At 50.2% G+C, this 13,543-nt stretch overlaps 1 protein-coding gene across 7 annotated transcripts in view; it reads left to right on the top strand.

The window, feature by feature from the left end:
- The first annotated feature begins 605 nt into the window (after positions 1-605).
- Positions 606-13,543, top strand: part of JADE3 (jade family PHD finger 3) — a 64,353-nt gene continuing 51,415 nt past the window's right edge. For 2 of the 7 annotated variants that reach the window (XM_035558174.2, XM_035558176.2), the window contains exon 1: positions 606-1,419. The gene's annotated coding sequence lies outside the window, so the exon portion shown is untranslated. Of the gene's footprint in view, positions 1,420-4,773; positions 4,901-5,413; positions 5,532-13,543 lie in introns of those variants that run through there. The other 5 variants (XM_035558175.2, XM_035558178.2, XM_035558172.2 and 2 more) reach the window with 4 other exon arrangements.

Genomic DNA, 13,543 nt, shown 5'->3' with positions numbered 1-13,543 from the left:
GCAAGTGGGCTGCAGCACCATTACACTGAGTGCTCTAATACTGCGTTTTTGCTCCCGTGTTCGTTGAAAAGCATTTCGGTGGTGGTCCACGCAGTTCCCTCGGTGTCTCAGAACTTGCAATAGGAGCTGTAGCAGTTTGCTGAGGGTAAGTTTCTGAAAATAACAGCTTGCTGCATTGCCAGACTGGAGGTTTTTCTTAAAACCATCTAGTCTGAGCCCTGCCTCTGTAGGTTGAACAATGCACCCATTCGATATGGAAGACTTAAGAAGCATCAAACCTGGTAAAACCAGTGCGTACAGGAGGCTTCACTGAATGGCTGGGAGTTATGGTCATCTTGGTGTCCATTTAGATAGAAGAATGCTTTTTACTGCCTTTATCAGGATGCGTGACTGCCATAAGACTGTTGCTGGCTATGTTTGTGGTCATGTAGTCTTCCTGATGCGTATGTAATCATTACTGGCTCTGAGTAAGAGAGGGGAAAAAAAGAGGGGAAGTGAGACATTTTTTTAAAAGCTCTTAAGTTTTCTGAGCGCACAAAAAAATGCAACTGCTCATTCCTTTATTTTTTTATGCATCCAGTGATGATCTCTGGCTATGTACAACTTCATGGCTGGAGCATCTGAGGTCCTTCCCAGAATGTATTGCACAATGTGACCAGCATCGGTCAAGCACAAGTCATCCTTTTTCCAATTGCACAAGGCTTTACCATTGCCAGTGCTGTGAAGGGTCTAATGAGATCTTCCAAATAGTTTGGGTTCCAAATGGTTCCAAATGGTTTGAGTTCCCTCAAACCATTCTGATGAAAAACACTATAGGAAGTTTGTCCTAAAAGCATCACGCGAAGCTGGTGGGTGAAGAAACTTAAGGTTAGGTTAAGGGGTTCTTGAGCAGTGTTTAAACAAGCGTTTGGTGTTGCCAAACTGCAAAGGCTAAAAGCAATGTGCTGTTACAAATTCTACCAAAACGCTGAGCCTAAACTTAAGGCTAACCGCCTCTGCGCTACTAGGAGCTCAAAGGACTCGGTGCTTGGATGACAGTGGTACGTATCTCTCTGCTCTTCCAACTTCACTTTCTCGTGAGTATTGTGGTGATAAAAGTCCCAGTTCATAAAGTCATGTGAGAATCTGTGCTTTCATTTTTAGGTAGTTTTGTTCTCGTGGTGATGAAGAAAACTCAAAAAGGTAGTTTTCTGGTTGTTTTTTTAAGCCATTAAACGTGTGTCTCAAAAATAAAATTGAAACAACCTTTTTCTTTTGGGGGGAAGGGTGAATAGGCAGTTGACTTGTGATTTCTGAGCACTAAAGGGAGTGGCAGCCTTACTTCCTCCTATGTCCATGGATGCTAACCGCTGTAGGGAGATCGTCCCAACGCTAGCGTATATGGCAACGTCGAGGCATCCGACTTTCCAGCTCTTCTAGGTAAGAGATGCAGTGCTTTTCCTCACTAATACAACCATCAGTTTGATTCTTTTTTGGCGGGTAGGTACTTGCATGCATTTAAGGTACAGACCTGTAATACTGATAGGTTTTGAAAGCTGCTGGCAGTTCTCTTCATTCTACGCTACTGTCTCAGAAGGAGAGAGATAAATAGTTTTCCTCCCTACGCATAAAACTTTGAACTTGTCAGATCCTGGGAAGTGAAGCTGGCGCGCACATTTTGCTCTAAAGAGAGTAGATGCTTCACGGTTGTGGTAGTACTTTTTAAATTCTTTTTGTCTGAACGTGCTGACCTTTTTATGTGGGGAGACCTTTTCCCCCGTTTCTGAAGTCCCTGCTTAAAAACCACTTCAGGTACTTCTTTCAAAAGGGCTCTGCAAATTAAATGGAAGGGCTGTGCTGTGACCCGAGGGCATCTTTTGATAGCTGCCCCAACAGGTGCGAAAGGCTTGGATGCAGTGTTAGAGGTAAAGATGATCTTTTGAAGCTCCGAGCGTTCTTTGCTCCTTTTTCTAATAGAGCCTATCAGAAAGAAACACCTTTAGTCACAAGAGGATTTTGAGACAGCTAATGATCCTTAGATGAGACTCTACTTTGCATTTTTTTTTTTCATGCAGAAGAATGAAAGTTACTCCACAGCGATAATTAGCTCTCTTGTTTGCAGGTGGGTGTTTGTGCTTTACTGTAACACTTCAGTAATTTTGTTCATTGTGAAAAGAAAATAAGGGAGGTAAGCTTTTTTCTGTCTCTTGCCAGTAGCTGTCAGTGCTTGCTCTCATTTCAAGGACGTGATATCAAGGCTTCATCAACGGTATCTGATCTACCGATGAATCAGGTTTTATGCAGCATCTGCAGGTTTCAAAGAAAGGAGGAATGGCAGGCTTTGGTATCGGTGTCTTTCTTTCTGCTGGGGATAAGTAGGACTGCTGTCCGGGGAGGCTTCCATGTGCAGGCCGGGAATGCTGCACAGACTTGGGGGTAAGGGGTATGCATTAAATAACCTCGCTTCCCCCCACAACTCCTTCATGATACTGTGACCCGTTTGCTTTTCACTGCTCTGGCATCTGATCAGAGAGACCAGATTTTTGCAGGAAAAAATATTTTCTGTTGAAATTTACTGAAATACTTCTAGGTATTTCGATTATAGATGCTGCTTTTGTGGCTCCAGTCCATGTTAAACTCCAAGTGACCCAATTTCTCAGATGTTAAACATTACTTCAGTGTAACTTTCTTAATACACTAATATACTGTGGGCAGCCTTCGTACAGCTGCATAATGACTCGGTTCAACTTGAGTATGGCGTATATGTACACATTATTTCATCCTGACCATAGCTCTTGTATCCCTAGCTTCCAGAGCATTCCTCCCGTGGGAGGACTTCATGTTTGTGCTATATTTTATCAACATGTTAACATCTGGCTTTGCAAATTCTTCATATTCTCTAGGTGCGCACGAGCATCTGTAGTTCATCCTTTCTCAGGAAAATGTGGAAACTGCATTGCATATGTTTTTAAAAAGAGCAACAGTGTACAATCTGCTTCCTATTTACTCATTGTGCTGCATTTTCCTATAGAATTGTATAGCAAATGTAAATACAATTCTGTGAAAACTCTTTATCAAATGGTAGATAGCTTGCTAGAAGTTATGCAGGATGAGATAATGAAAAATGTATGTGCACGTAAAAGCGTTTACTGAAATTAGTAGCTCTGCTGACTTTCTGCCACGGGTTTTCCCATGTCACGCATCTTCTGGCACTCAGCCCCTGTGTACTGTAGAAGCAAAGATTGGGATGTCGTCCTCTCCTGACATGTGACAGCCAGTGCAGGAGTGTGTGTGTGTGATCCCGGGCATGCAAAATGAAGATAGCTGCCCAACACCTTTCCTGGCTTGGGCTGCATCTGCTCCGGGTGAAGTCCCTCATATAGAAAGCAATCTGGCAGAAAAGTCCTCTTAGGAAGGTTTCTTTCTTCCTTGGCTTTCAAAATGACTGATGCTTTAAATACACTCAGAAGATTTCATGGACACAAGCGCACACAAATTGTTTTTAATCCAAATGAATATATTGGTGTCTGAAAATATTCAGTTTAACTGATAAATATTCATGATGATAAATATTCAGTTCAGTTTAACTTGATCAGATTTTAAATTCCTTTTATGACTAGGAAACGGGTCTTTTTCTATTATCCCGAGACTTGGTTTTATTGTTCTGAATTCTCTTACTTCTGGACTTCAGATCTCTTGTCTAAAAATCAGCACTGCCTGCCCTAACACCAAGACCCTCCGGTTTGATACAGAGGATTCCACAAGTGTGTGTGGGGGGGGGGGGGGGGGGGGGGGGGGGGGCATTCTTGGCGTTTGACTTGACATTGTGGTTTTCTGAAGCTGCTCAGAGAAGGCTCGGAGTGTTTTCCTGGCAAGTATATATTAATGAACAGAAGGCAAATGAGGTGATCGCTGGTGCGTGAAGGAAGTCGTACGTGTCAGCATCGCTGGTTGCCGTCTAACTGCATTTGTAGAAAGTTACATTCTGCATCACCCACAGGAATACTAACCAGCTAGTCAAAAGAAAAGCAACGTATTTTTTTCTGCAGCAGGTGGCAGTTCCACAGAAGCCCCTGCCAGCGGTGCTTTGCGGTCAGAAGCCGACACGGCCTCGGTGAAAGCTGACTTGGGCGAGTAGCGGAGAAGCGAGCGGCTGAGGGTTACTAAGCAGACGTTGTTGCATCACGCTGGGAACTGGGGGGGAGAAGTAGCTTGGTGCCCACTGGGGCTGACGGTGGGTGCTGAGACGTTGGTCGAGCTACGCAGGCCTCCCGGCCAGCAGCAGTGCCTCCTCCTCTGTTGCGGTCTGTGCCTTCTCCGCTTCTGGCTGCTGAGAGAGAACGCTACAGAGGAGCAGCGCAGCCATGCCAGGCCAGCAGTGCCGCGCTCGGTGCTGCTCCTGGTCACGCTCTTACCTCTTCCACCTCAGGGCTGCGGGAGCCCTGCCTCGGCTCCCTGCCCCGCCGCGGGGCTCCGGGCACCCCTGGGCCGCTGCCGGCACGCCGGGGGCGAGCCGGGGCCGGGGCCGCGCCGCGCTTGCCGCAGCCGGCGCTCGGCGGGGCGGCGGAGCGGGCCTGCCGCTTCTCCTCGCGTCCGCCTCCCCCCTGCCGCTCCCCGGCCGGGCGGCGAGGGAGGAAGGAAGGGGAAGAGGCGGAGCCTGCGGCCGGCCGGGCGCCGCGGGGCCGACAATAGGGCCCTTGTGCGGCCGGGGGAGGAGCGGCGGCGGGCGGCGGGCGCGCAGGGCGGGAGCCGCCGCCGGCCGCCACTGGGCCCGGCGGGCGGGGGCGATGCGCGGCGGCGCGGGGCGGCAGCGCCGGGAGCAGCGCCGGGAGCGGCGGTACTGGCGGTACTGGCGGTACTGGCGGTGCCGGCCCTGACGCCGGCCAGCGGGGCCGAGCCGGAGCCGTGCCGGCGGCGGGAGGTGAGTGCGGCCCCGGCCGCACGGAGGCGGGGCGGGGGGCGGCCGCCGCGCCGGGCCTGTGCGCGGGGGAGGCGCCGGGCCTGCGGCGGGCGGGAGGGAGGGAGGGGAGGAGGCGGCGGCGTTTGGCGCCAAGGCCGCCGCCGCCGCCGCCGCCGAGGAGGAGGAGGAGGAGGAGGAGGAGGAGGGGAGGAAGCAGCGGGTGCGGGGTGCGCGGTGCCGCCGCCCGCCCGCCCGCAGGGAAAAGTTGCGGCGGCCCCGGCCAGGCCCCGCCGCGGGGCCGCCCCGAGCGTCCCGACCCCTCCCCTCCCCTCCCCTCCGCCTCGCCGGGGGGGGGCCCGGGCCGGGGCTCGGCGGCGGCGGCGGCCCCGTCTGGGCGCCCTTTTGTTCGGCGCCGAGCGGCGGGGCGGGGTGTGGCGTGTGGGGCGCTGCGGGGCCGCGCGGTGCGGCGCGGTGCGGCGCGGTGCGGAGCCGCCGGGCCGGGCACCGCCGCCGCCGCCAGCACCGGGCGGAGCGCCCGAGCCGCGCCGCGCCGAGCCGCGCCGAGCCGCGCCGCGGAACTTGCTAGAACTGAGTTCGGCCGCCCGCGACGCCTCCGCCCGCGCGGCCCGAGCCGCAGCGCCACGCCGCCGAGGTAAGGCGCGGCCCCCGCCGTGCCCGCACGGCCTCACGCGGGGGGAGCCGGCCCGGGGGCTGCCCCGCGGCGCCGGCGGATCTCTCCCCCCCCCCCCCTTTCTTTTTAATGCTCTTTATTTTCTGGGAGAGCCGGGCGCCTCGCTCGCAAGCCACGTTTGCCACCTCTCAGGGGAGGGGACCCCCCTCCTGATGAGCAGTCCCGCGGCTGAAGCGCGCCGGGAGCTGCGAAGATGCCCTGCCCTGCCTCACGGGGCCCTTCCGCCGAAACCAAAACGCGAGGGACCGGCGCGTGGTCTTGGCGCACCAAACGTTTTATCCGCGGCCAAGTTGCTCCGTCAGCAGGCCGGTGTTCGCTGCGGAGCATCTCCGTACACCTGCGCACCCGTACGGGGCGAGCGCGAGTCTCAGCCAGAGCCGGCCTGGGGAGGCTGCCAGGGGGGTGGAAGGGTTTGGGGAGAGAGGGAGGCGCGCGTGGAGGTGCCGCTGCCTGACGGAGGGTTCCCCGGCGGGGCGGCCGCCTTCACCCGCGCTCCCTGAAGGGCGAAAACGGCACTTCGGGTCTCTCTGGTGAAGAAGGTGCCTTTTCGAGTGCAAAGCGAGTTGGTGCGCCGAGGAGCTGGAGTGCTGCTTGTTTGTTTGTTTGTTGTAAACTGAACTTCTGACCTCCTTCCAGGCTAGACGCGACAGGCTCTGCTCTTAAGGCCAAAGAGGAGCAGAATAAAGCTCTCTTCCGGAGGCTGGCTTTGTATGCGGGGAAAGGCACCAACATAGTTGCAGCTGCTTCTGTTTTACCTGTCATTCATTTGATGTGTCCTCCATCTAGGTTCCTTGCACAGAACTGGCCTCCCTCCCTTCCCCCCAGCGGAAAAATTTCCCCTGGCATGGGTCAGCCAGCAAAACGTTTTTAGGGTTTTATTTATCTCACGTACATGTGGCAGGTACGTGCAAAGGTTTGTCAAAGAGCGGGAGCACGTGCTGTGGTGTCACTTACTGGCAGGGATGCATCTTTGTTTGGGATCTCACTAAAATGATGAAAACCCACTGTGAATGTAAAAGTCCGGCTGGAGGACCTCAGCACAGTGCTGGGGTAAACCCAGCTTTCCTCTCCTATAGTTCTGCAGGCTTCCTTTCCGCGGCCGAAATTCGGGAAGTTGTCACCTCGGATTCACTGGGACACCTGAGACTGCTGCGGGCTTTTTGGTTTTGTGTGGCTTTTGTAGAGGTGGCTGGTTCTTTCGTGGAAAACTTCGGAATAACAAAACAAAACTGGTCGGCAGCACCTGAGTTATTTTTTCACCTGTACGTCTTTATATAAGGACACAGTTATTGTGTGTGATAGCTACCGGGTGCTGAGTGCTGCAGAGCACGTACCCGCGGAGCCTGCTGGAGCCCGTGCGTGGGTTTTGTCAGCCAGGGGCCTGGTCCTCGGGTGGCAAGAACGTGGGCGTGCGAGGCCGTGGTGGGCGCTGCTGGCTTGGTGAGGCCAAGCTGCTGGCTTGGTGAGGCGAGAAGCCAGGCGGAACCCTGCGCAGGCTGCCGTGAGTTGGAGTCGAAATCCCGAAGGTGTTTGCTCCCCGTGCTCTCTTGAGGTGGCTGTTTCAGCCTCCGAAATCTGTTTCGGAAGGTCGTGCCCCAGAGGGCGAGGAGCACGGCGTAGCGTCCGTGCATTTTCCGTTAGCTCAGCGAGAGCTGGGCTGTATCCAGGGCGAGAACACGTTCCGGTTCTTGTAGCGCCTCTTTCATGATCCCTAGGTGAAAATGCGACGCCAACAGCTGTTTGTGCGGCGCGGCTTTCTCCTTGAATCCTTGGATGTCGGTGTGTGGGGGCTGCTGCCCGAGCAGCTTTGATGGTGCAGTGCTTTTCAGCCCACTTTTCAGGCCAGTTTGCTAATTAAGAATATTGTATTCAACCAAAGTTTAAAAGCTAATGTTTTATTATGCTTTGCTATCATTTTCTCATGTTTTTTTTTTTTATAACCAAAACCTTACCTTTTATCTAGATGAGCGGTGTCACTGCTTCTTGGCTGACGTGCCCTGCATCTCGGACCAAGCAAGGCTTGCTTCGTGCACTGCAGGCCAAAATGGGCTGAGTCAAAACTCGCTGCTCAGTCACGCGGACTTACGCTCTTCCCACTCCCACTGTTTTTGGGGGAGCTGTGGGCAAGGGAATTCAGCGTCTTGGGAATTTCTGGAGAGGGAAACAGCTCCTGTGAGGTTGTGTGGCATTTCTCTTTGTTTTGTGAAGGTTTGAAGGGCTTATAGCACTGGAGGCTTCGTGTAATTGGAGGCATAAAAGCAATTTTGACATACTTTACTTAAAATGGAAACTAACAAGTTAATAATAGCTCTTATCGGAGGTATTTATGTAATGGAAGCCAGCAGATGCTGTTCGCATCCTGAAAAGCTGCCGGGTGTATGAAATGTTGTGCGGGGGCTCTGTCAGGTGTTGTGCAGGTGGAAGATGGGCCAGGGCAGAGTGAGATGGGGCTGCCACCTCCGGGGAGCCGGGCAGCTGCGTGGCTTTTTGCACTTCAGCACAAGGCTGCATTGAGCTTCGTGTTGCTCTTTTACAGGAGTCACCTCCCCTCTTTTCAAATACACTCCTCGCTTTAAAATGACTCTTGTTTGTGCTTGTAGTCCAGGGCCGCAGAGATCTTTTTGCTACTAGGGGTCGCAGAGATTTATTACTTATAAATTGCATTTATAAATACTACTTTTGCAGACGCTTCGAGGGATTTCAGCCGGAGGACGTTAGCCAGCGCAAAGCCCTGCGAAGCGCAGCGTGGCAGCCCAGGTACAGGCTCGTGCAGAGCGATGCCAGGCCCGCGTGCGTCGCTCGTCGCCCTTCCACCCCTCTGTAATTGCCCAGAGCCTCCCTGTTGCCCTGGGCCGCTCGCTCTTTCACGTTCGCTTACTTTCGAGTCGCCCTTCTCCAGGCAGCGTCTGCGCTTACGGTGTTTGTGGATCCTGTTGCAGCGTGTGGGAGATGGAGAATGTGGGGACTGGCGTGCCCTGGGACAGGCTCTCGCCTGGATGGGAGGCACTGAAGTGCTCACCTTCACTTGTTCAGCTGCGTCTAAAACTTGGGAGCGCTTTCGTTTCTTGCGCTGCACTTGTGGGGCGTCTTGCTTATCGAACTGCAGGCTGAGCGCAATGCCTCGTGTCGTTAATGCCTCCGCGCGTTTTAATTAGAGCTGTAGGGAGATGTTAAAAAACAGGTTTATGCACATGCCCGACTGGTTGCTGAAATGAATAAGCTCGTCGCACGGTCTGGAGGGGGTTGTGTATTATTTGACTACTCTACTGCTGTCCGGGCCTGTTTTTTTTTTTTTTTTCCCTCCCTCTTTCTTCCTTTCTCTCTTAAAAACGCGGCCCAAGCCTGTGGTGAGGAGCTGCAGCACCTGAGCCGCTGCGAGTCCCGTCCCAGCTGGCCCTGTGTGCTTACGAGGGGCCCCGGGGCTGGCTGTGGGCAGCTCCTGCTGTGCAGGCGGCCGCCGTTCTGCGGCACGGGGCTGAGGAGGGCTGCTGCACAGCTCCGGGCCCTGAGCCACCTCGCTTTTACCTGCAGCACGGTGCTGGGCAGGCAGAGCTCTTCGTGCAGGCGAAATACCTGACATATCTTCTACAAGTCTTAGACAAAACACTTTTTTTTTTTTCTTTCTAACATAAAGATGTTGCTGTTAGATTGACACAGCTGTTGGGTTGATGCAGGGACACGAGCGCTTGAAAATCACAGCCGAACTCAGAGCTTTCCTTCCTACCGCTCTAAAATTGCGACTGTTTTGAACAGGCCAGGCAATTTTTAAATAGTGCTTGCTTTAAAGACCGCTAAGATATTGAGAAAATTACTATTTGCAGTGCACTAAATATTTAAAGTCTTGTTGATGTATAGCAGAATGAATTGGCAGTATTTTCTTTCTACTGCCGCACAGGAAGTCTTAGGTCTTGAGCCGCTGTGTACAAAGCATATAGGAGAAGCATGCACCCTGACAGGGGAGGAGAGATATGTCCCTAGTGGGATTACTTGTGGTTTTTAATTCTCTTCATTGTTCTGCTTTTAACTGCTTGCATTTCTTTAATATTCTTCAAGTGTTGATTTGCAGGCCTTGGTATTGAAGCGGCTGTGGGGTACTCGTCGTTTGAAGTAGGGCCGTATCCCACGCAGGTTCGGGCTCTCATGGAAGAAACCTCACGCAGCCAAAACACGCCGTATGCCAGCGAGTTGTGGAAATGCAGGGGAAGGCGGTCAGCTAGGCAATCGTAGGGCGAGGGGGCCCTTGCAGGAGGGCGCAGGAGTCATGCGTCTCCTGCCCCCGTTAGCACTCGCAGAGGAAGGAGGGTGACAAATCTGCACTCCCGTGCCTGCCTTGTTGCAAATAGGCTCTTCTCGCTGCAGGTAATGGACTGAAAGGAAGTAGCGATAGCAGGTGATCATTTGCAGTGAAAGGTAAACCTTGTTAAATGTTGTTTGATAGCAAGGAGAAAATGCTCGCTTCTAGCGCAGAAAATAGTTTTCTGTGTTTGCCAAGGATGCCGACTGGCGTTGTGACAAGGGAAGGATGGCCGGTCGTCAGCGGTGCTGCGCGTTGGTAGCCTTAACCTCGTTTGGGGGAGTCCTAGCTACTCTTCAGTATCAGCTTAATTCAAGAGCGGCTGTGTTCCTCTGAAAAAAATCAAATTGACTGTCATTTAAGCAGCTGAAAGGCAGATACTTAAACCTGATAATGAAGTTGCAGTCTTCCTTATGTTAACAACATAATCATTTCCAGCGTAGCATGAAATGAGCAATCTTAAGAAGTAAGTGAAGCATTTTGCCAGACAAATTTGGACTTGCAATTCTGTAGCAGAATGTGCTGAGAGTGAGGGAGGAACTGAAAGGCTGATGTTAATACAAGGTGCGTATTTATGAACAGTGTTGTAATGGCCATTGGCATACAGAGGAAGGAAAATTCACTCCTGCTTAATGGTATTGATTCTCCTCTGGAAATTATTTTTGCTGAATGCTTTGTCCCTGTTGCAGAAATTAATTTTCTGTGCTTTCTTTGGTTAGTGCTGCTTCATTGTTTTTGGGCAAAGAAATGAAAGAGGTGAAAACTTGTGGGATGAAATAATTCCAAATTTCCGATACAAATAAAAATAAGGCAAACTGGTTTTGGGTGTTCTTTGCAACTGGTATCTGTTCTTTTTTTAATTTTTTTTTAATTATTAAGATCTCATACTATACTTTTCCAGTGATATTTTATGTAAATTTTGAAAGCTTTTCTTTATTTGGGCATTTTTCATGATGAAGTATGAAAAATACCCAAATATGAGTATGCTGAAGTTGGTAGTGTGATATATTTTTGATCGAAATACTTTTTTTTTTTTTTATACAGCTAGAGAATGCTTAGTTTACTTGCAGTGGGAATTGAAAGACTTTGGCAGTGGCTGTCAGGTTACATCCACATACGCTGCTGCAGTTTTGATGGAGACCTGGCTTGCTCTAAGCACAGCTATGCAGAGGTGAAATAACTGGAAAAGGCGTTGTCAAATATAAAGTCTCTGGTCCGAGCTCAGTGAAGGAGGATGAGGTTAAAAATTGGTTTATGTACCAGTACTTAGTACTCTCTTGTCTTCTGTTGCTGAAAGCTGAGTATATAGGGTTCTTTGCTAAATCTGACATGTGGGTTTTCACTTTTCATCCTCTACAAATGTCAGAAAACTTCAGAGAAGGCAGGACATAAGTTGTTGCACTCCTGACAAACAGCGTGGTATCAGTCGGAGCCCATGACTCCCATTACTGGGATTAATCTGGTTTAAGTGCTCTTGGATCCTTTGCCCGGTGTCTTCTGTGTGCATGTTCTAGGTCAGAGCCTCTGTATGTAACAGAAGCCGCCGGGTGCAACAGCAAATGGGTGTGTGTGAACTCATACTGGCGGCTAATAGCTTTTGCAGGTGCCACTTCATCCTCTTTTTAAGGTTATTGGAATCAATTTGTTTTGTGTGTTTGCTTCTGCATGCTTGACTTCAGCATTTCAAACAGTCCACTTGAGGTATGAATGGGTTAAGAGTTGAAAAAAGGTCTGAAGTAAATTAAAAAGGGGAAAAAAGCCTCGAGCGCACACAACAACTCGAATGTGATTTATAGTTCCTCCTTATCTCTTCCAGCCATGTCTTTGATGCCTTTGTACTCGGTTTTGGCTGGCCCCCCTCGTCTTTGCCTTGACTTCCCCAACTTTTTCCTTGTTGCTGTAGAAAACAGGCATTTCTCATGAGTGTCTCACAATTTTCATGGGACCCTATAAATCAGCTAGGTCACATTAAATTTGTCTCCTGTACCAAACTCCAGACAGAACGGACTTCCAGATTATTTGTAGTCAGCCTGAAAATATTTTTGGCAAACCTTCGGGGATTTTTTTGAATAAGATCTGTGTAGGTTTGGTGGGTCTGATAGAAGATGGTGTTTCCCCTCATTGGTGTTTTTATGTGAGAAGGTATTTGTGTGTGTTTACATATGGATTTGTAAAAGGATCATCCACTGAAAAATCAAGTTGTATTTTTTAATATTCATGGAAAGTAAAAACACGTTATAAAATGTGGTTGTTGTTTTTTTTTTTTTTAGTGAACACTTGAGTGAATTAGTATTTTGCTAATATATTTCACACAAACTTCTGTGGTTTTATGCCTGTACATATGTGTGTTTTGCTTGGTTAAGCAAGTTGAATCTGTGTTTGACTTAAAACACACATCTGTATCATTTACTTTGCACAGATAGTATGTAGTCCTCAAAAGAGAAAAAGAAACTTAATGTATCAAGAGGAGCCGCTGGAAAAACAGGGCAGTGGGAAAGCATTGACTTAGTTGAGAAACTTTCAAAACACTTCAACGTGACTTCAGATGTGCTTGTTCTCAAAGCCTTTTCTACCAATTTTCTACCCTATGTTATTTTTTTGTCAAAATGCTTCTTTCTTTCCTCTTTGAAATCATTTTAGGGAACATATTTTACTCTCCTTCTAGGAAAGTTACCAGCTTTTCTAACAACTTGGAGGCATCATGCTAGAGTAATTATGTTATGGTGGTTGAGCTGGTCATATACATTTGATTTTGAAGAAACAGCATTAGTGACGGCCCTTGCACAAGTTGAGCTTGCTTCGCTCCCTTACCTGGCTTCTTTGGCCATAGTGAAACATCTCCAGATCTTTTGGAGGTGTTAGGCCAAGTCAGGGTGCTCTGTGCCACCTCTTCATAGTCTCTTAGGGGCATGTGGAGATTCAGTCAGCCAGAGTTGAGAGTTCAGCTGCACAATGGTAATCCTCAGAGGAGAAAAAGCTCCGCTCCCGTGTTTACCCTCTCTGGGGAGAAACTGACAGGATTATAGCAGTAAGAACAGATTTTCGTGCTTCAGGTAGGCAGGAGTACCAGAAGACTCTCAGGGAGTAAACCTACTAACAGAATTTGCTTCTTTTTTCTGCCTTTGGGTCACCGGTGGAGTCTGGCGGGCGCAGCACAGAGGACCTCGGGGTGCCTGTGGCATGGAGGCAGCTGGGGCTGAGGGCGGCCTTCAGCCCTGCTGCACCCCCGGTGTAGCCCCTCAAAGCCTAAAAAACCTCAAAAGCCTTGCCTCCGCGAAGGTGACAGCTTTGGAAAGCAGGAGTCTTGCTGAAAAGGAAAAAAAGAAAAATCAAATCATAAAAATCTTGGCGTTTTTAGATGGTTTTGTTGAAGGCCCTGTTTTTCGTTTTGTCAGGCAGCTCTCCTGGTAGCAGGTGCTTAAGAGGAGTCGTCCTCTTGCGTTACAACTCGATCTTGACACCCTCCCCCCCAGCATGCCTGCATCTGGAGATTTTGAGAAGAAATAAATACAGTTTTCTCTCATGGGAGTTTGGCTAACAAATTCATTAGATAAATGTCTTGCTGATTGCTGGCTTCGTTCTGGCACTGACTTTAATGCCTGTTGACTCCACTGAGGCCACGTTTTCCCTGCTTGTTTCTCAGAACTTGTCATTTGTTTTGTCTGACTGAGCGGGAATG

Source organism: Cygnus atratus, chromosome 1, assembly GCF_013377495.2.
Source record: "Cygnus atratus isolate AKBS03 ecotype Queensland, Australia chromosome 1, CAtr_DNAZoo_HiC_assembly, whole genome shotgun sequence".
Taxonomy (NCBI): domain Eukaryota; kingdom Metazoa; phylum Chordata; class Aves; order Anseriformes; family Anatidae; genus Cygnus; species Cygnus atratus.
The sequence above is the reverse complement of the archived record's forward strand: the minus strand, read 5'-3'. Positions and strand labels throughout refer to the sequence as shown.